Source organism: Microcaecilia unicolor, chromosome 2, assembly GCF_901765095.1.
Source record: "Microcaecilia unicolor chromosome 2, aMicUni1.1, whole genome shotgun sequence".
NCBI lineage: Eukaryota > Metazoa > Chordata > Amphibia > Gymnophiona > Siphonopidae > Microcaecilia > Microcaecilia unicolor.
This window is the reverse complement of record NC_044032.1, coordinates 109027812-109047904: the sequence shown is the minus strand read 5'-3', so window position 1 is coordinate 109047904 and position 20093 is coordinate 109027812. Positions and strand designations below refer to the sequence as shown.

The following is a 20093-nucleotide window of genomic DNA, read 5'->3' as shown; positions in this document are numbered from 1 at the left end:
AGCAAATACGTTGTAATGAGAAAAAGGAAGATTGTATTACTTTATGTGCTATTAGAAGGTTAGTTTTTTGACAAAAATAACACCTAAAAACCTGATCCTGTTGTTGTAATTTAAGATGTATCCCATAAGACTAGGCTCTAGAGGAACAAAGCAGAATGGATTAGTTTCTTATCTTGTAACCAGGATGCTACTTGATGTAAGCAAGAATTAACTAATGTTGTATCTGTAGAGTAAGAAGAAAATGTGTCGATGATTTGAATATCTTCAGCACAGCAATAGGGACTGCAACCACAGAACTGAATTAAAGTAATCAACGAAGAAATGAAAATATGAAACAAAACTGGGGCAAGGAAAGATCCTTGAGGCACCCCACATTCTGAAAAATATTTATTTGAAAAGTATCACTAGTAGTAATCTTAAAGGAACGATGGGAAAGATTATTTGAAACAATTTTTATTTTATTTATTACATTTGTACCCCGCGCTTTCCCACACACAACAGGTTCAATGCAGCTTACATAGTAAATAGTATTACAAAGTATTGTAAGGAGAATATTACAAACTGTAATAAACATAGTAATAGCAAGGTTTTAAGAATAAGGTGAATTGAACATGGTAAACAAGGCATGATAGGCAAAAGGAAAAAGATTGGGAGGGGTAAGGTGTAGGGAAGATGGAGACGAGAAGACTGGGGGATGAGTATAAGGAGTTTGGGAGACATGGTATAAGGTATAATCATCTTCAGAGCAGGAGTTGTGTGGGTGGGCTTATAAGGTTATGTTGGGTCGTTAGGGTAAGCTTGCTTGAAGAGATGTGACTTCAACATTTTTCTGAAGGGTAGATAGTCGTTAATTGTTCGGATGGATCTTGATAGAGCGTTCCAAAGCTGGCTGCCCAAAAATGAGAAACTGGATGCATAGGAGGGTTTGTATTTAATTCCTTTGCAGTTGGGAAGGTGTAAATTGAGGTAAGTACGTGAGGACATTGATCTGTTTCTGATTGGGAGGTTGATCAGGTCATTCATGTAGCTAGGGGATTCTCCGTATATGATCTTATGATCAATTGAAGACAGTACCTGTGATACCCATTGTAAGTAAATGCTCTAGCAATAAGTCATGATTTACCAGATCAAATATTGAGGAAAGGTCTAATGATACCACTATAGATGATCACTTTGATTGCAACCACACAAAGGTGGTATATCGAATCCCATAACCTTTTCCTAAGCCAAAGCTGGCTATTTTGTGAGCAGTCCAGGAGCGGAGTTGGCACGCACACAGTTCAGTGCTTAACTGCATAAACAGGAACACCTTTATGTAATAAACATAGTCCTACCTTTATGTAATTCACCTTATGTGGTTAAGTGCTGAATATTGCACTTAACCACATTAGTCTTAACCAGCCTTGTATGCCCAGATATTCAGTGCCGGTGCCTGGAAATGGCTCAGCATTGAATATCTGAGGAAAATGCCAATGGTGCCATAAACAAGCTGACTCTAAAAGTCTACCCCTAAGTATTTTTATACCTTTGATCGTTTTGTTTTTCTAGCTAGATTGGTTCTGGTTTCTTTAGCACTTCCTCTTGTTTTCTCTTTAGCACTTCCTATTTTCTCTTAAGTCCCATTCCAGGATCTTATTTCCATTTTCTGTTTCTTTACCTCCTCCCCCTATCTCTCTCTCTCTCTCTGAAATTGATTCTTCTGCTTCATCTTCCCCCCTCCCTATTTATTTTATCTACCTTTTAATCTACCTATAACTATTTTTTTTCCTTATTCCCTCACCTCCAGTACTCGGTCTCCCTCTACTTGCCTCCTAGTCAGTCCACTTTTTCTATCCTAATCCCTGGATCAGCCCCCTTCTCCAAGTCCCAGCATCAGATTTGTAGGATAGGAGAAGGGGCATCATGTTATATCAATCAACACCAGCCTCCTTGTCTTTATCAATCTCCCCAGTCCAACATTTTGACTCTTACCCCTCCCCCAAACCAGCACATCAACATTCTCTACCCCCCCAAATCCAGAATCTCCCCTATGTCTTCCTATTCTCCCCCCATGTTCAGCATCCTCCCTCTCGCTTCTTTCCCCTCCCCACCATGGTCCAGCATCTTTCTTCTTCCCCCTCCCCATGTGGTCCTGCAACTTCCCCTCTGTCTCCTATTATCCTTCCATTCAGCATCGTCCCTCAGAAGCGTAGCTAGGTAGGGTATAAGGGGAGTGACTGCTCCCCCAAACGGATTTTGAATAAAATGGTGCCTATGCAGATCACACCGACACCTATTTTACAAAAGGTCTGCTTCCATGACATCAAAACCTGGCTACACTTCTGCTCCCTCTCTCCCACCCACTTCTAATCTCCTTCCCTGACCCAGACTCCTTCACATTGCAGCTGCAACATTGTCAGAAATGAAGCTTAGTAGCATTGCAGAGCCTTTACGCCCAAGGGCTCTTCAAACCTCTGCATGTCCCCACAGCAAGTTTCCAAGTTTATTAAATATTTGCTATACCACCCATCAGGGGCCAGTTGAGAGTTTACAACATTTATAACAAAGTAAAGAGTCTAAAATTATAAGCACTTGAAGGATAAAAAAAATGAAAAAGAAGAAAGCATGTTGAAGGGAACAGATAAGTAAAGGGCAGAAAGAAAGACCAGACATGCTGTATTCTACAGGCTAGTCCAGAGAATTTGTGGAGAAAAATGTCATCTAATATGAAACATAGGCTATCGTCAGCAAAAAGCATCTCTGTAAAGGAATGATTTTAGTGCAGCCTTTAATTTATCTAAAGAAGCCTTTAACTGAAGATGGAGGGGCAAGGTATTCCATCAGCTAGGACCAGTAACAGAAACTGACAGCTAGTGTCATATTTAATCTGTCCAAAAGTAGGAATAACTCAAAAGTTATGTTGTGCAGATCTAAGAGCTCTACTTGATGTGTATAGAATTAGAAGTTGATTAAGGAAAAGTGAGAGGCCAGACTTTTGGATATTACTACTACTACCTTATTTCTAAAGCACTACTAGACGTACACAGTGCTGTACACTTGAACATGAAGAGACAGCCCCTACTCGAAACAGCTTACAATCTAATCAGGACAAATTAGGGATAAGGGAATTACTAAGGTGGGAATGATAAAACAGACATGGGTACTATACAAGGGAATAGGAGTTAGAAGTTAAAAAGCAGCATCAAAACGGTGGGCTTTTAGCCTAGATTTGAAGACAGTCAGAGATGGATCTTGATGTACCAGCTCAGGACGTCTATTCCAGGCATATAGTGCAGCAAGATAAAAGGAACAGAGTGTAGAGTTAGCAGTGGAGGAGGAAGAGAAGGATCTTGAAAACGATGAGAAGAATTTCATAAGTGGTCCTCTGGGAGATAGGTAATCAATGCACTGCCATAAACAGTGGGGTAATGTGGTCATATTTCTTGGCTCCAACAATCAATCTGATGGATGTATTTTGTATTAGTTCTGCGCATCAGAGGGGTGGGATGACAGAGCTTTGGAGAGTGCTTAGGAGCAAAGGCTCTGCAATGTGCTAGGCCTCATTTCAGACACTGTAGCTGCCAAAATGTGGAGTCTAAACCAAGGAAAGCAGTTTGAGTGTGGACGAGAAGAAAGGAGAGGAGAGGAAAAGAGAAGAACCCATTCTGACAGACCTACAGTGTTCAGAAAAGCTTTTCCCCTCTTTGCCACCTCCCCACCCCACAAACTATGGCCATAAGGCTAGAGCAGGGCTTCTTCTCAGCAAGGCCCGGTACAAAAACATGCTTGCACATTTATTTATCATCATTTACTGCCTTTTAAAGAAATTCACTCAAAGCAGTGTACAACAAATATGGTATGGTCAGCCCTGCCCCACTCTATCAAAGCTCAGATAGACCAAGGATTTTAATGGCCGAAGAATGCACAGGATTTCTAGCACACCACTACTCATTCCAAAGATCACTGACAACTATTTAAAGAAGCTATAGGAAAAGCACTGTGGATTTATTTTGCTGTTTATAGACAACAGTTGTAACAGGTAAGCAACTCTGCTTTCTCTGTTGACAGGCAACATGAAGTCAATCACATTTTTGGGAACTCCCTTAGCTGATGATCTGCTCTACTCTTCATGACAATAGTGTGATAAAATGGCCCACTATAGGCAGAAGGGAGAGTTGAAAGATGTTCTGTAGCACTGCCTGTCCAAAGGCACTACCCTTTACTGAAATGCTGTCCAAAAGGTAGTGTGAAGTGAATGTATGTATGGATAACCAGGTTGCCACTCAGCCGATGTTCTCTACAGGGACTCAGAAAAGATTACAACTGAAGCTGCTAGTGCTTGAATCTGGTGAGCATTTGCAGGGTCCTGCAATTTAAGATCGACTATCTAATAGCAGTGAGCTATACAGTCAACTAGAATACTCCTAACTTAACAGAATCAAACAAGAAGACTAGACTATTAGATTTACAATGTAGACGAGTCCTCTGAAGGAAGAAAGAGACAATGTGTCTAGTTGAGTGAGTGCAATGCACGTTACCTTTTATTGGTATAGGGCTTTGGAAAGGATATGAAAAGAAAGAATGAATGTGAAATGGAGACAGCATCTGTGGAAGGAAGGATACAAAGGGTAACCCTATTTGAGAAAAACTGAAGGTAAAGCAAATCAGTGACTGGTGCCTGCAACTCGCTTAGTCTCCATGTCGATGTACTAGTGTTACCAGATGTATGAAGGAAATTTACCATATCAATGCTAACAATGCCAAAACAACTAACAACATGTATAAGTAAAACCAATTATTGGAGGCTAGAAAATCATCTAAATGAGCTCACTGTTTATTATAAAAGGTTACAGTACATAAAGAGCAATAAAAAAAAAAAGTAGGAAAGGGTCAATGGTCAACCAAATTACCGACAAAATCCAGAAGTAAGTATAATGCAAACTTATTGAACATCAGAAAACAGACTTGACATGGTACCATGTTTCAGCAACACAATGCCTATTTCAGGAGTCAGTATACCACAAAAAATGCAAGAAAACAGACAAATATACAAAAAATTAATAATCATAAGCATAACATTCATAACTAATATTAGTAAAACATATCATTAGACCAGAAAGGAAAAGTGGATAATAGCAACAGAATATATCAACTAAATACATACTGAAATACAAACTATGTTGTTGAGTCAGAAAAGAGAGAGGCACACAGATATATAATACACGTACTAGTATAAAAGCACATATGTATGTACCAAATAAGCCTACGTAGAATAGCAATAGTGGTAAGTGTAATAGAAAAGCAAGCAATTGCATATGATTTTCAAAATAAAAGATTAATAATAAAATATATATTTGGCACAAACAGCAATGTTTCTGAATAATCTTCTGAATATTACTAGCTAAATGTGAGACTCCTGAGAAAATTAAAAAGTCATGGGATAGGAGGCAATGTCCTCCTGTGGATTAGGAATTGGTTATTGAACAAAACAGAGGGTAGAGTTAAATGGCGATTTTTATGAATGGAGGAGGGTGAATAGTGGACTACCGCAGGGATCTGTACTGGGACTGGTGCTGTTTAACATAATTTATAAATGATCTGGAAATCGGAACGACGAGTGAGGTGATTAAATTTGAAAATGAAACAAAACTATTTAAAATTGTCAAAACACATGTGGATTGTGAAAAATTGCAGGAAGACCTTAGGAAACTGGAAGACTGGGCATACAAATGGCAGATGACATTTAATGTGGATAAATGCAAAGTGATGCACATTGGGAAGAATAATCTGAATCATAGTTACCTGATGCTAGGGTCCACCTTGGGGAGTCAGCATTCAAGAAAAAGATCTAGGTGTCATTGTAGACAATACACTGAAATCTTTTGCCTAGTGTGTGGCAGCGGCCAAAAAAGCAAAGGATGCTAGTAATTATTAGGAAAGGATGCTTCTGTACTACTCTATTCTGTGACCTCACTTTGAGTAATGCTTTCAATTCTGTCCGACATATCTCAGAAAAGATAGAGAGACTTGCTAATCTGAACATGTATACCTTGGAGGAAAGGAGAAACAAGGGTGACATGATACAGACATTCAAATATTTGAAAGGTATTAATCTGCAAACTAACCTTTTCTGGAGACGGGAAGGTGATAGAACTAGAGGAATTGAGGTTGGGGGGGGGGGCAGACTCAGGAGTAATGTCAGGAAGTACTTTTTCACGAAGAGGATGGTAGATATGTGGAATGCCCTCCCACAGGAGGTGCTGAAGGTGAAAACGGTAATGAAATTCAAACGTGCGTGGGATAAATACAAAGAAATCCTGTATAGAAGGAATGGATCTATGTAATCTTAGCGGAGATTGGGTGGCGACGCCGGTATGTGGAGAATAAAGCTGGTGAAGCGGACTTCTACGGTCTGTGCCCTGATCGTGACTGAATACATATGGAGGGGTTGGAGTATAAATTTTAAGGGGCTTCGACGTTAGCTTCAGCATTTTTAGTACAGGAACAGTGCTGAGCAGACTTTGACGGTCTGTGCCCTGAGAAAGGCAGGGACAAATCAAACTCGGGTATATATATAAAGTATTACATACCATGTAAAATTAGTTTATCTTGTTGGGCAGACTGGATGGACCATTCAGGTCTTTATCTGCCATCATTTACTACATTACTATGTAATTAGAAAAGGTTCAAAGAAGAGCTACCAAAATAATAAAGGGCATGGAACTCCTCCCATATGAGGAAAGGCTAAAGAAGTTTGGGCTCTTCAGTTTGGAAAAGAGACGGCTGAGGGGGGATATGATTCAGGTCTATAAAATCCTGAGTGGTGTAGAACGAATAAAAGTACAAAGATCAGGAGACACAAAATGAAATTACATGGAAATATTTTTTCAAAGAATAGTTAAGCTCTGGAACTCATTGCCGGAGGATGTGGTAACAACAGTTAGCATATCTGGGTTTAAAAAAAGGTTTGAACAAGTTCCCGGAATTAAAGTCTATATGTTATTGAGATGAACATGGGGGAAGCCTAGCGACTGTCCTCACGATTAAAATTTAGGCACGACCATTTACACCAAATAAAAAACTTAGACACGGATCGGGCGTATTCTACAATGGTATGTAATTTTTAGGAATGCCCACTTCTCACCCATGCCCCTCCTATGGTCATGCCCTCTTTTGAGATCCACGCATTAGAATTTACATGCACCATTTTACAAGTTGCACGCATAAGTTCTAATTTGTGCCAATTAGTGCTGATAGTTTCTTGTTATTGACTAATTATCTGTGCCGACTGGCTCGCTAATTAAATTGCACACACAATTTGAACACTGACAAATTTGCGTACGAAACTTTAGTCGCTATATACAGAATCCGGGCCCATATGGTTTGTGTCCTAAACCAACATCTTCACTCTGCACAGCCATCTCTTGAACCTCAGGGGTATATCAGGCATTGGTAAGCTACAGCTGGTAATATCAAAATCTTAGGGCCCTGTTTATTAAGCCACGCTGTAGGGGTGCAAACATTTTAGCATGTGCTAATGATAGACAGCCACAGTGGGTGTTTCTTATCGTTAGCGCACACTAAAAAGTTTGTGTGGCTTAGTAAACAGGGCCCTTGGTGCTTTGTTGGGAGCAGAATAACCAAAGAAAATAAAGGTGGATATGTATGTATAGTTATTCTGTAGCACTACTTTGTGGGAAGAGAAAAAAAGAAGTAGGATCATGAGGACAAAAAGAAAAGAGCAAAGACTGCATTTCTACTCCCAAATTCTATAAATAGTGCTCTAACTGAGGTGTTCAATTGAGTGCAGTCATAAAATAGGGCCAGTTACATGCATAAGGTAGTTAACTAATTGGCATGGTGTTATCAATAATTAGCGTTACCAAGCATTACTTGGCACTAATTTGCAGTTGTGCACATAACAGACTCATGTCCCAATTCTAGAAACAGTAAGCATAACTTTTCATGCATGCACACGCAAAAGGGCAATTAACCTGGGAGAGGCATGGGCGTGTCAGGGGCAGTCCATCTATTCTTGTGCGCATTTTATAGAATGGTTGCATTTATGTATCCACTGCGGCATTTAGGCGCCACCATTTACACCAGCCATACACATGGCATAAGTGGTCAAAGTTTGGCATGTATGTTACTTCTTTAATCGCTGTACAACCTTTTAAAACTACAACTAGGTCCACTCATGTTAAGTTACAGTCTCCTTTTTTCTTTAAACCTACGCTAGTTTCAACTGTTAAGAGGCTTTTTACTTTTACGGTAGTATCTATTGAGTAAACTAACATCAGGGCACACTAGGGAGGTAAAATTCCTTGATGAAATCAAGGACAGCTTTATGAAGCAGCTGGTAGAGGAGCCGATGAGAGAAAGAAAAATTCTAGACCTAGTCCTTAGCGGAGCGCATGATCTGGTGCGGGAGGTAATGGTGCTGGGGTCGCTTGATAACAGTGATCATAATATGATCGGATTTGATATTAGATTTGAAGTATACATAGGAAATCAAATATGTTAGCGTTTAACTTTAAAAAGGGAGACTATGATAAAATGAGAAGAACAGTGAAAAAAAATCTTAGAGGAGCAGCTGAGAGGGTCAAAACTTTACATCAGGTGTGGATGCTGTTCAAAAACACCATCCTAGAAGCCCAGGCCAAATATATTCCGTGTATTAAAAAAGGAGGACAGAAGACCAAATGAGAGCCGGAATGGTTAAAAAGTGAGGTGAAGGAAGCTATTAGAGCTAAAAGTAAATCCTTCAGAAAATGGAAGAAGGAACCGACTGAAAATAATAAGAAACAGCATAAGGAATGTCAAGTCAAATGCAAAGTGCTGATAAGGAAGGCTAAGGTTTCTATGAAACTTTGGAAGGCTAATTGCTTTAAAAATGTGCCTCATAGTAAAAAAATTTTAGGTATATTAAAAGCAGGAAGCCGGCAAAAGAATCGGTTGGACCGCTAGATAATCGAAGAGTAAAAAGGGCGATCAGGGAAGACAAAGCCATAGCGGAGAGATTAAATGAATTCTTTGCTTCGGTCTTCACAGAGGAAGATTTTGGGTGGGATACCGGTGCCAGAAATGGTATTCGAAGCTGACGAGTCGGAGAAACTTAATTAATTCTCTATAAACCTGGAGGATGTAATGGGGCAGTTCTACAAACTGTAGAGTACCAACATCTCCTGGACCAGATGGTATTCATCCCAGAGTACTGATAGAACTGAAAAATGAGCATACAGAGCTATTGTTAGTAATATGTAATTTATCCTTAAAATCGAGCGTGGTACCGGAAGATTGGAGGATGGCCAATGTAACGCCGATTTTTAAAAAAGGTTCCAGAGAAGATCCTGGAAATTATAGACCAGTGAGTCTGACGTTGGTGCAGGGCAAAATGGTAGAGACTATTATTAAGAACAAAATTATAGAGCATATTCAAAAGCATGGATTAACGAGACAAAGTCAACGTGGATTTAGTGAAGGGAAATCTTGCCTCACCAATCTACTACATTTCTTTGAAGGGGTTGTTAATAATAATGAACAGAAATATAATGAGAAACTGTTGAATAGTGTGAAGTTCCTATGGTCAAAGAATTAAGGCAAACGAGATATGAGTCACAGCCCTGTGAATGCAATAAGGGAGTCATAGAATTAACCTTGAGGAGCAGCTTGGTGGAAAGCAGAGAAAGTTTGTGCTGGGAACAGAATGGAATGTTGATTGCAGCCATTTGTAGATAAGAAATGTAATGTGAGAACGAGCTTCAAAGAGAGAGGGTTGATGACGTACACATTGGGTTCAGTGTGAAAGAAAGTGAATATAAACAGAGCAGCATATATGTGACTTGAGCAAAGCAATATCAAAGCTGAGCAAATATATCTCTGTATTCCTGCTAAGCATATATATATCTTTGTATCCTTGATAAAAATAGTCTTTGCTCCCATCTGGCCGTTCCCCAGATGCTTCTGTCCAACGGGGGGCAGTCAATAAAAATAAAACTTTTTTGATTATTCTTTTTATAACAGGTGTCAGTTTCTTTGTTTACACACATATAGGGTGTAAATCTACAAATTGGCGACCGCGGCAGGACGCGGCTGCCGTCGTTTGGATTAAGTTTTTGGATTTGTTATCGTGTGACTTTCTTTCCTATGATCTCCAGAAATGGCCAGCCTGGATTGAGTAGGTTATATACTGTCAGTCAGCTGAACCGTGAGTATATCTTGGAGCAAAGTCTTTTGAAAAATTGCTTCTTTATTTTTATTCTTGTATCTTTCATTATTTATATTATTGTTTGCTGTGTATTTTGCTAGCTTAGGCATTGTTTGTTATTATATCATGAGACCTTTTCAGTCTAAGAACGACCTTTCCCTTAAACCCGCTGCAGAGGGTCAGGGTCAGGAAGAAACATCTATCACTCCATATGTTTTGTATGTAGATAGCCGAAAGAATTGTTCACCTCTTGTGCATGTTAAAGATACTTTTCCCTTTGAAGCTCCCGTTATTCAAAAGGTCTGTGAGAAATGGGCAGGATATGCAACTAAAGACCCATTCCTGGCATGGCCAGGCACGGGATCTTTTGCTCGTCCCCAAATATTGTCAGTTCAAAAGTACATTCAACAGCACAAAAAGGGTAAATCCCTTCAGAAACATCTGCATGTCCTTAATCTCTTTATGGTAACAGCAGATTTGTTTCACTCTGATAAAATGAAAATAGATATGAAACCGCACGCATGCAGGCAAACGAGGACAGCCATAAGCTGCCCCCACCTTATCAAACTTCGCTGACTTTGGGTTGATACTGCTGGACGCGTATGCCTCAGGGTTTTACTGATAGCCCTACTGTCTTTTCAAAACAGCTCATGTCTGATCTCACTGACTTCATTTCACTTTTACCTTCAAATGTTTCCCTGTTTGTAATATATTCTGACAGTTCTTATGTTATTAGCTCATTGCAGTACCATCTCCTGAAATGGCAACGTAGAGGTTTTATTACATCTAATGGTAAAACTTTACAGCACCTCCGTTATTGGGAATTGCTTTTTGATTTACTTCAGGCTCGTGAGGCTGTAGGGGTTAAGACAGCGTTTATTTGGGTCCCTGCACATACAGGAGCTAACAGTTTTGAAGCCCGTGGTAATCAGCTTGCTGATACAGCGGCTACGAAAGTTGTTAGTTCTCAGGCTATTCCCTTATACATGGTTGTCCACATAAAATTGTTTCAGATAATGGTTCACATTTTAACAATGTACTTATGCAGGAATTGCAGACTATCTTGAATATTACTCACCGCAAGGTGTCAGTATATAGCCCGACCTCTAATGGTCTGGTGGAACGATACAATGGTATACTGAAAACTAAATTGAGAACATTGTTGCATGACTTGGAGTCTGTGGCTCCACATAATAAGTACAATTGGTATGATCTACTTCCAGTGGCTCGCATGTCTATACGTAGCTCGCCACTGAGTAAATTAAAAATTTCACCTTTTCAATTACAAACAGGCAGACATATGAGAACGCCTGTTGTTACTCCATTGCATACGCCGCAAGTCTACTGGCAGCAATTGCAACCTGTTATGGAACTGGTTCAGTCTTTAGCTAACCCAACTCAGAAACAGTCTCGTAGGGACAGAGGTGATGATCTCTCTCTTTCCTTATCCATAGGACAGCAGGTCTTAAGAAAAAACTTCACTCACAAAACCTGGAAGGATCCAGTTTATGTGGGACCATTTACTATCACTGATTTAACTCGCACAGCACCAAAATTGTCAGACCATACCACCTGGATACATCTATCTGATTTACGCAAGGCTCCTGATCCAGGACCACCTGAGCAAATAGAAACCACCATTGTACCCCCAGAAGGCATTGATTAACAACATCATCAGTGCAAAAGAATTATGAAGGTTTTTGTAATCTGTCTGCTGGTAGGACTTACTTATGGACTCAATACATATGTTGAAAGAATTCAACATGCCTTAAAGACTCTTAATCTAACTGTATTGTTTGCATTCCACTTGTCACTTCTGTAACTACCATTCCAGCACATGTTCACCCTTATTCTATGATTAAGTTGCAAGGTATTCATAACTGTTTCAGTAATGGTACCTGCTATTTGGGTCTGGGTCATGAGCACAGGCAATATTGGACCAATGTTACTACTCAACGCCTGCCTTCTTTATTTGCTCATACTATTCCTACACTAAACTATTGGTGTCTGATAAATTCTAGTTCACTTCAGGGTGAGAAACCTAATGTTTTATGTAATTATACTTATGACATACAATCCCGGAATTGGACTGTGTTACAGGGATCCTATGTCATAAATCAGACTGCAACATCTATAGCCTGTGCTAACAAAACAACTTGTCACCGGACACTGACAACCTCTTATGTGACCTCTACTAACCTTACTCTCACAAATTTGACTTTCTTCTTTTCATTATGTCAATTTAATGCCTCTTCCATGCAAGCCATTACTGCTGTACCTACTGCTTGTTCTTCAGTTAAGGAACCAAATAATCCTATTTTTCCTTTTTCTCAAACCTATGCTTTATATCATAACCTAACTTCTCTACAGTCTTTACGGTTAGGGGATTATTTGTTATGTGATAATATCCTGTACACTTATCTTCCATCATGTTATAAGTTCTGCACTCTTGTTCAACTAAATTTATTTGATTTGATCATTCCATTAAATGCCACATCACATGGTTCTAATAGTCAGAAACGAAGTAAAAGAGATGTTTCCAGTACCTCCTTTAGTGCTTTAACAGGAGATGATCAAGCTTTACAATTAGCATTAGATTATATTAACAGTACATATCCTATGACCAAGAAACGTCTAGATGCCTTGTCAGCCACTGGATGGCTTCCATTTGCAGGATCTGCCATTGCAGCTGAAATGGGTATGTCAATCAGACGCTTACAATCACTATTACATGTTGTAACACATGAATTAGACATAGCTATAACAGCAATTCAAGAAGAAATTGATGATACAGCGAGATATGCAATGCAGCGCATTCTTTCTCTAGCAAGAATTCAAGTAAGTGATTATGAAGGGATATTGGACACGTCATGGTGGGATACCATAAAAAAATTGGTTTGGAGGATTAGGTCCATGGTTAAGAGGGATTGTGACTGGATGTATTGTTTTCATATGTGTTGCAGGACTCTTATTATGTTGTTTGCCTTGTTTACTTGGTTGCTGGAGACGAACATGCCAAGATTCATTGAAAATGACCATGGTAACTCAGATACAAAATATAATACCTGATACCAGTGACTATGAACCAAACTGTCCTGGGTTACTGATGACTCCCGGAAATTCTGTGGTTTGATAGAAAATGTTTGTCATTGCCATGACGGCCTGAGGTGTTACCTATTTATAGGATGATGCCCAGTCTAACAGTGATGAAAACTATAACCATGAAATTTTTGGTGAACCTTGTTCTGCAAGGTTCAAGGGAGGATTTGTTAATAATAATGAACAGAAATATAATGAGAAACTGTTGAATAGTGTGAAGTTCCTATGGTCAAAGAATTAAGGCAAACGAGATATGAGTCACAGCCCTGTGAATGCAATACGGGAGTCATAGAATTAACCTTGAGGAGCAGCTTGGTGGAAAGCAGAGAAAGTTTGTGCTGGGAACAGAATGGAATGTTGATTGCAGCCATTTGTAGATAAGAAATGTAATGTGAGAACGAGCTTCAAAGAGAGAGGGTTGATGACGTACACATTGGGTTCAGTGTGAAAGAAAGTGAATATAAACAGAGCAGCATATATGTGACTTGAGCAAAGCAATATCAAAGCTGAGCAAATATATCTCTGTATTCCTGCTAAGCATATATATATATCTTTGTATCCTTGATAAAAATAGTCTTTGCTCCCATCTGGGCGTTCCCCAGATGCTTCTGTCCAACGGGGGGCAGTCGATAAAAATAAAACTTTTTTGATTATTCTTTTTATAACAGGTGTCAGTTTCTTTGTTTACACACATATAGGGTGTAAATCTACAGGGTGAACAAACATGTGGATAAAGGTGAGCCGGTTGATATTGTGTATCTGGATTTTCAGAAGGCGTTTGACAAAATACCTCATGAAAGACTCCAGAGGAAACTGGAGAGTCATGGGATAGGAGGTACTGTTCTATTGTGGATTAAAAACTGGTTAAAAGATAGAAAACAGAGGGTAGGGTTAAATGGTCAGTATTCTCAATGGAGAAGGGTAGTTAGTGGGGTTCCCCAGGGCTCTTTGCTGGGACCGCTGCTTTTTAACATATTTACAAATGACCTAGAGATGGGAGTAACTAGTGAGGTAATTAAATTTGCTGATGACACAAAGTTATTCAAAGTCGTTAAATCGCAGGAGGATTGTAAAAAATTACAAGAGGACTTGTTTAATTCTTTTAAGTCCAGAATAGGGCGAAAAGACCCTCCTTTTCGCGGCACCACAAAGTAGATGGAGTAGCGGTCGCAGCCGTGTTTGGCGGGAGGTACCGGGGACACGGCCCCTATCTGAATCAGACCTTGCAAAGTCTCCTCTACCGCCGCCCGTTTGGCGGCAGAACCGCATCGGGACTCCACAAACACGTCTCTTACAGGGGCGTCGAATTCTATTCTGTAACCGTCTCTGATCAGGTCCAAGACCCACTGATCTGAGGAAATGTTGGCCCACTCCTCGGCAAAGAGGGAAAGGTCCTCCGATGACAGGACTCGAGGAGAGGGCCGGCGCACCATCATTGAGAGGGTCGCCCCTGAACTCCAGGCCTTAAGCCAGCGGCTGCGGAACGTTAGTCCGAGCGAAAGGAGTTCCTCTGCTGAAAACGGGCACGAGAAGTGAACCCAGCAGAACGCCCCGAGCGGTACCTTCGAGCTTCACGGAAGCGAGGTCTGTCAGAGGAGTGGACTGCCGCACCCTTAGAGGAAGGCCGAGGCCTATCTTCGGGCAAGCGCTGGGGTTTAGCCTCACCCAGGCCCTTCACAATTTTCTCCAACTCCTCACCAAACAGGAGAAGGCCTTGAAAGGGCAACTTCACCAACCTTTGCTTAGAGGCCATGTCCGCCGCCCAATGCCGTAGCCAAAGAAGACGGCGAGCCGCCACTGCTACTGCCATGTGTTTAGCCGAAGCTCTGACAATATCATAAAGGGCGTCAGCAAGAAAGGACAAGGCCGACTCCATCCGCGGAGCCACATCTGAAAAGGGCTCCACTCCATCACCGGGCTGTTCCACTGCCTGTTGCAACCAAGCCAGGCAGGCTCTAGCAGCATAACAACTGCACGCAGACACCCGAATAGTGAGACCTGCAAGTTCAAATGACCGTTTAAGTGCTGATTCCAGTCTACGGTCTTGAATATCCTTCAGGGCAACACCTCCTTCAGCAGGGAGGATAGTTCTCTTTGTCACAGCTGTGAATAGGGCATCCACTTTAGGCATAGCAAAGCGAGCCATATGCTCCTCACTCAGAGGGTATAATTGCCCCATAGCCCTGGAAACTTTCAAAGGTCCCTCGGGGTCAGCCCATTGAGCCAAAATAATCTCTTGGATGGAGTCATGCAAAGGAAAGCCTCGAGCAGACTTTTTGGTACTAGCCATCCTAGGATTCACAGAGGAGGCTGAGCCACTGTCAGGGTCCTCAATAGAGAGAGCCTGCAGGGTATCAGAAATAAGCGCTGGCAGCTCATCACGGTGGAAAATCCTCACCGCGGAGGGATCGTCTAGATCCTGAGTCACTTCTGCACCAGACTCTGGCTCCTCAGATCATGAAGGCCTGCCAGAGTCCTCCGAATCCTCACAGCCCGACCACGGGGGGGGGGGAAATGGAGATGCAGCACTCTCTGAAGGGGAATGAGCCCTTCTTCGCTTCATATTCTGCCAATTATCAGGGAATAACGCCTCAGAGAGCATACCCAGGCTAGAATCCACCAGGGGGGCATTAGAAGAGGCCCCTGCAGGGCTTTGTGGGAGAGTTCTTTTAAGCATCTATGCTTTATGCATTAATAAGACAAAATCAGGGGAGAAAAACTCACCCTGGGCACCCGGATCTCTGCCGAGGCTAGTAGCTCTCATATCAGCCTCACTCCGAGGCCTCCCCCCGGGCTCAGGACTCTCCGTCTCAGCAGAGGTCGCGCCATGTGGTAAATTCAAAATGGCGTCCGCTGCCAGCTCAGAGTGCGAAGAATCGTCGCTCGCCATGTTCGGGCCGGCTCTAACGTCTGTATAGCACAATTTACAGAGCCCCGCTGCTGATCTGCGCTTGCCACACTTGGAACAGCGCTTTACATTCTCTGCAGCCATCGCCGAAAACGGCGGTAAAATTCAAAATGGTGGTTCGCACCAAAATCGCCCCGATCGCGGGCCCACCCCGGAGGAGTCAGAAAACACTCTTACCTCACTGGACCGAGTATCACAGCTCCGGTCCCACAGAAAAAGGCAAGGAAAAACCTCTGTTCCTTTTTTTTTTTTTTTTAACACTGTGAGGAAAGCAGAGGTAAATAGAAACTCCGGAGGCTCAGGTGAGTAGGAAAGGTAGGGAAAGGGCGAACCTATGTGCCTGCATCCACTGTTGGTGGGGAAGGACAGGGAAAGCTAAGCAATGTGTCCACATCCACGGAGGTATGGGTAAGGCAGGGAAAGGGCGAACCCATGTGCCTTTAAAGTGAAACTGCTATAGCCTCCAACACCCCGGCTAACAACTGGCAAGCCAGGAGCCACCTCCAGGCACATTTTTGATGGAGCTCGAAGATGCTACAACCACTCTGCTAGGGGAGATAGAGAATACTGAAGGAGAGGCAGTGGAGCAAGCTGGTATGAGGCACTGAAAAAAGTGTGCTCTCTATCTCCCTCTGCTGGTTGATGGACACAACCCATCTGTAATGGCTGCATCTGCTTGATGACAAGGAAAGGGAAAATATCAGTAATGACTATCCACATACAAAAAGTAAATACCAAAATTCCATAAGCAATTAGAAGTGAGATGACAACCAAGTTGAGATGCAATGGCCAAAGCCTTTACAAGAGCTAAAACAATCCTTAATTCACTACATCCCTCTGTGACAGAAGTTTCCCCAGCAGCAACAATCAAACCACAACTTTCAACCTGGTCTTTGTGAGAAATTTTTCAAATTGGAGGGATCATGAAAAATTAGGGCCCCGTTTACTAAGCCGCACTAGCGTTTTTAGAATGCTAACCTTGTAGATGCCCATAATATTCCTATGGGCGTCTACATGGTTAGCGCTCGCTAATATTTAGCACGTGCTAAAAATACTAGCGCATCTTAGTAAACAGGGCCCTTAGTTTGTTCCCTTGGTAGGTAATAAAACATTTAGAAGGAAATTTAAGGGGGGGGGGGGGGGGGTAACAACAGTAGCAAAAAAAAAAAAAGTTACAGCAATAGAAGTCACACTAGTTTAAAGACCCCAAAAAGCTTTCATGGGACTCCTTTTACAAAGCGGTGGTACAGATTTGCAGTGCACTGAATGTGAAGAAGACCATTCAATCCCCATGGGCTTCTTCACAATCAGTGCACGCTAACTGGTAGCACCGCTTTGTAAAAGGACAACATAATTACTTGTGTAAATCTAAATCGCTTTGCCGAAAGAACATACTACATCCCAGGGCCGCCGAAAGACTGAACCAGGCCCAGGGCAGGGCCGCCACCCCCCCTCCGGATTGCGGCCGCCCTCCCCCAGATCGCTGCTGAAATACCTTGTTGGCTGGCAGGAATCCTGAGGCCCCACCCGCAAAAGATATCTTCAATCCTCTTCAATTTGTTCAAAATTCGGCTGCACGCCTAATATTCCGCCAATGTCGTTATGCTCATATTACCCCTCTCCTCAAGTCATTGGCTCCCTATCCGTTTCCGCATACAGTTCAAACTCCTCTTACTGACTTATAAATGCATTCATTCTGCAGCTCCTCAGTACCTCTCCACGCTCATCTCTCCCTAAACCCCTCCCCGGGAACTCTGCTCGCTGGGTAAATCTCTCTTATCTGCACCCTTCTCCTCCACCGCTAACTCCAGACGTCATTCCTTTTATCTTGCAGCACCATATGCCTGGAATAGACTTCCTGAGCCGGTACGTCAAGCCTCATCTTTGGCCATCTTCAAATCTAAGCTAAAACCCCACCTTTTTGATGCTGCTTTTAACTCCTAACCCCCAATCGCCCAGAACCTTCACCTTATCCTCACTTCAACTGTCTCTTATCCCTTATATGTCCTGTCTGTCCTAACCCTTATCCCTTACCTGTCCTGTCTGTCCTAATTAGATTGTAAGCTCTGTTGAGCAGGGACTGTATCTCCATGTTCAAGTGTAAAGCGCTGCATATGTCCAGTAGCCTTATAGAAATAATAAGTAGTAGTAGTATATCTTCCTCTAGCGCTGCTCTTCTGCGATTGCCTGCCCCTGCGGCTGCTTTTTCTCTCAGGGCATACTCAAGTTTCAAAACTGAGTATGCGCCCTGAGAGGAAAAGCGGCTGTTCAGCTGGGCAGAAGAGCAGCGCTGGAGTTGCTCCTCCGGATCCTCCCCGGCCGCCAAGGGGGACCCAGCTGCAGCGCCAGAGTTTTCTCTCTCCTGCTCCTGTCTGGATGCTATCATTTGGGTCCTGGCAGGAGCAGGAGAGAGAGACCCCGGCACAGGGCCCCCCTTGGAGGCCCGAGGAATTTTGCCCCCCTGCCCCCCCCCTCTCGGTGGCCCTGCTACACCCTCATTAAGGGACGGCAGAGTGTGTGGTTGCGATCTGCAATCCTTCAAGATAATTATTGCTTTTAAATTACTATATCTAATAAAGTTGTCTACCAGGGCCAACTTATTATACTAGCAAATATTGTCCTCCATCATTTTCTTATTAACCAGCTGCCCAAGAAGTAATTGATTCAAGCTACAAATCATGTTGATTTCATTTCCCACTCAAAGAGTCAAACTTAGCCACACTTTCCAGAGTGAAGTTGGAAAGCTGAAAGACGCAGCCCAATTGCATGCCTTCCATTCAAAGATAGAGGTGCTCCCAAACCTAAAACTGGAGTCATTCCCTTCACATGAAAACCTACTGCTGATGGGGGAAGGCACAAATGTTCTTTTTGTTTTATTTTTTTCTGTCATTCTTGGCATATTTTAGCCTAGATACAAGAGGTGCAGAAAGCACAGGTCATCAAAAAAAGAGCAGCAAGTCCGCAACAATACATCCCAGAATACAAATTAGAGTTTATTAAATTTCAAACTTGAAAGATCCAACAGGTTTCAGCTAAACACCTACTTCAGGGGTACATCTTAACACCACTAACACACACTGAAAACAATGTTCATCTGCATAAAGACCCTTTGCTAAGAAAAGACCTACATGACAGGCCTTATCTTAAAGGAACTACATAGATGAAGAACTTGCACCTACGTAAAGAAGTTCTAAAGGAAAGGCAACAGCATCCCCACCGTTGCTACATTTTAGATAGCCTAGAAGAGCAATAGTATTAATAGAAATGTTTACTTATTTTGATGCCCTTTTATTAAAGCTTGATGTGTACTATGGTCCACAGGTTTAATATAGCATTCAGCACGTGCTACGTTTTACCAACTAAGGGGCCCTTTTACTAGACAACTGAAGCATCTCCTTTTTCATTTTCATTTCATTTCATTTCAAAAGTACAGACAGCCTCCCCAAGTTAAGTAATTCTCAACACTTTGAACACACATGAGGACATGCTTCTCAACAATCTAAGCTGACATCACTGTTACATAAGCAGTAAGACAAACAGCCAAGGTGCGAACTTTAACAGTTGTTTTAGACAAGGGACATGGCCATAAGGTGCAGACCATTCATCCTCAAAATGGCCAAAATTGATGAATAAAACCAGAATGGTAGATCTAGGAATAAGAACAAAAAAAGAACTCTACAAGTAGACTGATATTTTGAAGAATTACACACCAAATCATCATAACTTATAAAACATACTGAAAGTGCAGCCTCCCATGCTTCCAAAAGCCAAACATGACTGAAAGTGTAACTGTTATTACAAGTCAAAACATAATATTAATTATTGGAAGTCATCATACCGTTCCCAAAATCATACATTTATGCACCAAAGTCTCACTGTAACTTTGATAAAACTAACTTT

At 41.8% G+C, this 20093-nt stretch overlaps 1 protein-coding gene across 4 annotated transcripts in view; it reads right to left on the bottom strand.

Annotated features, from left to right (window-relative positions):
* NLN (neurolysin) overlaps positions 1-20093 on the bottom strand; it is a 173018-nt gene that overhangs the window by 138615 nt on the left and 14310 nt on the right. The window lies entirely within an intron of this gene.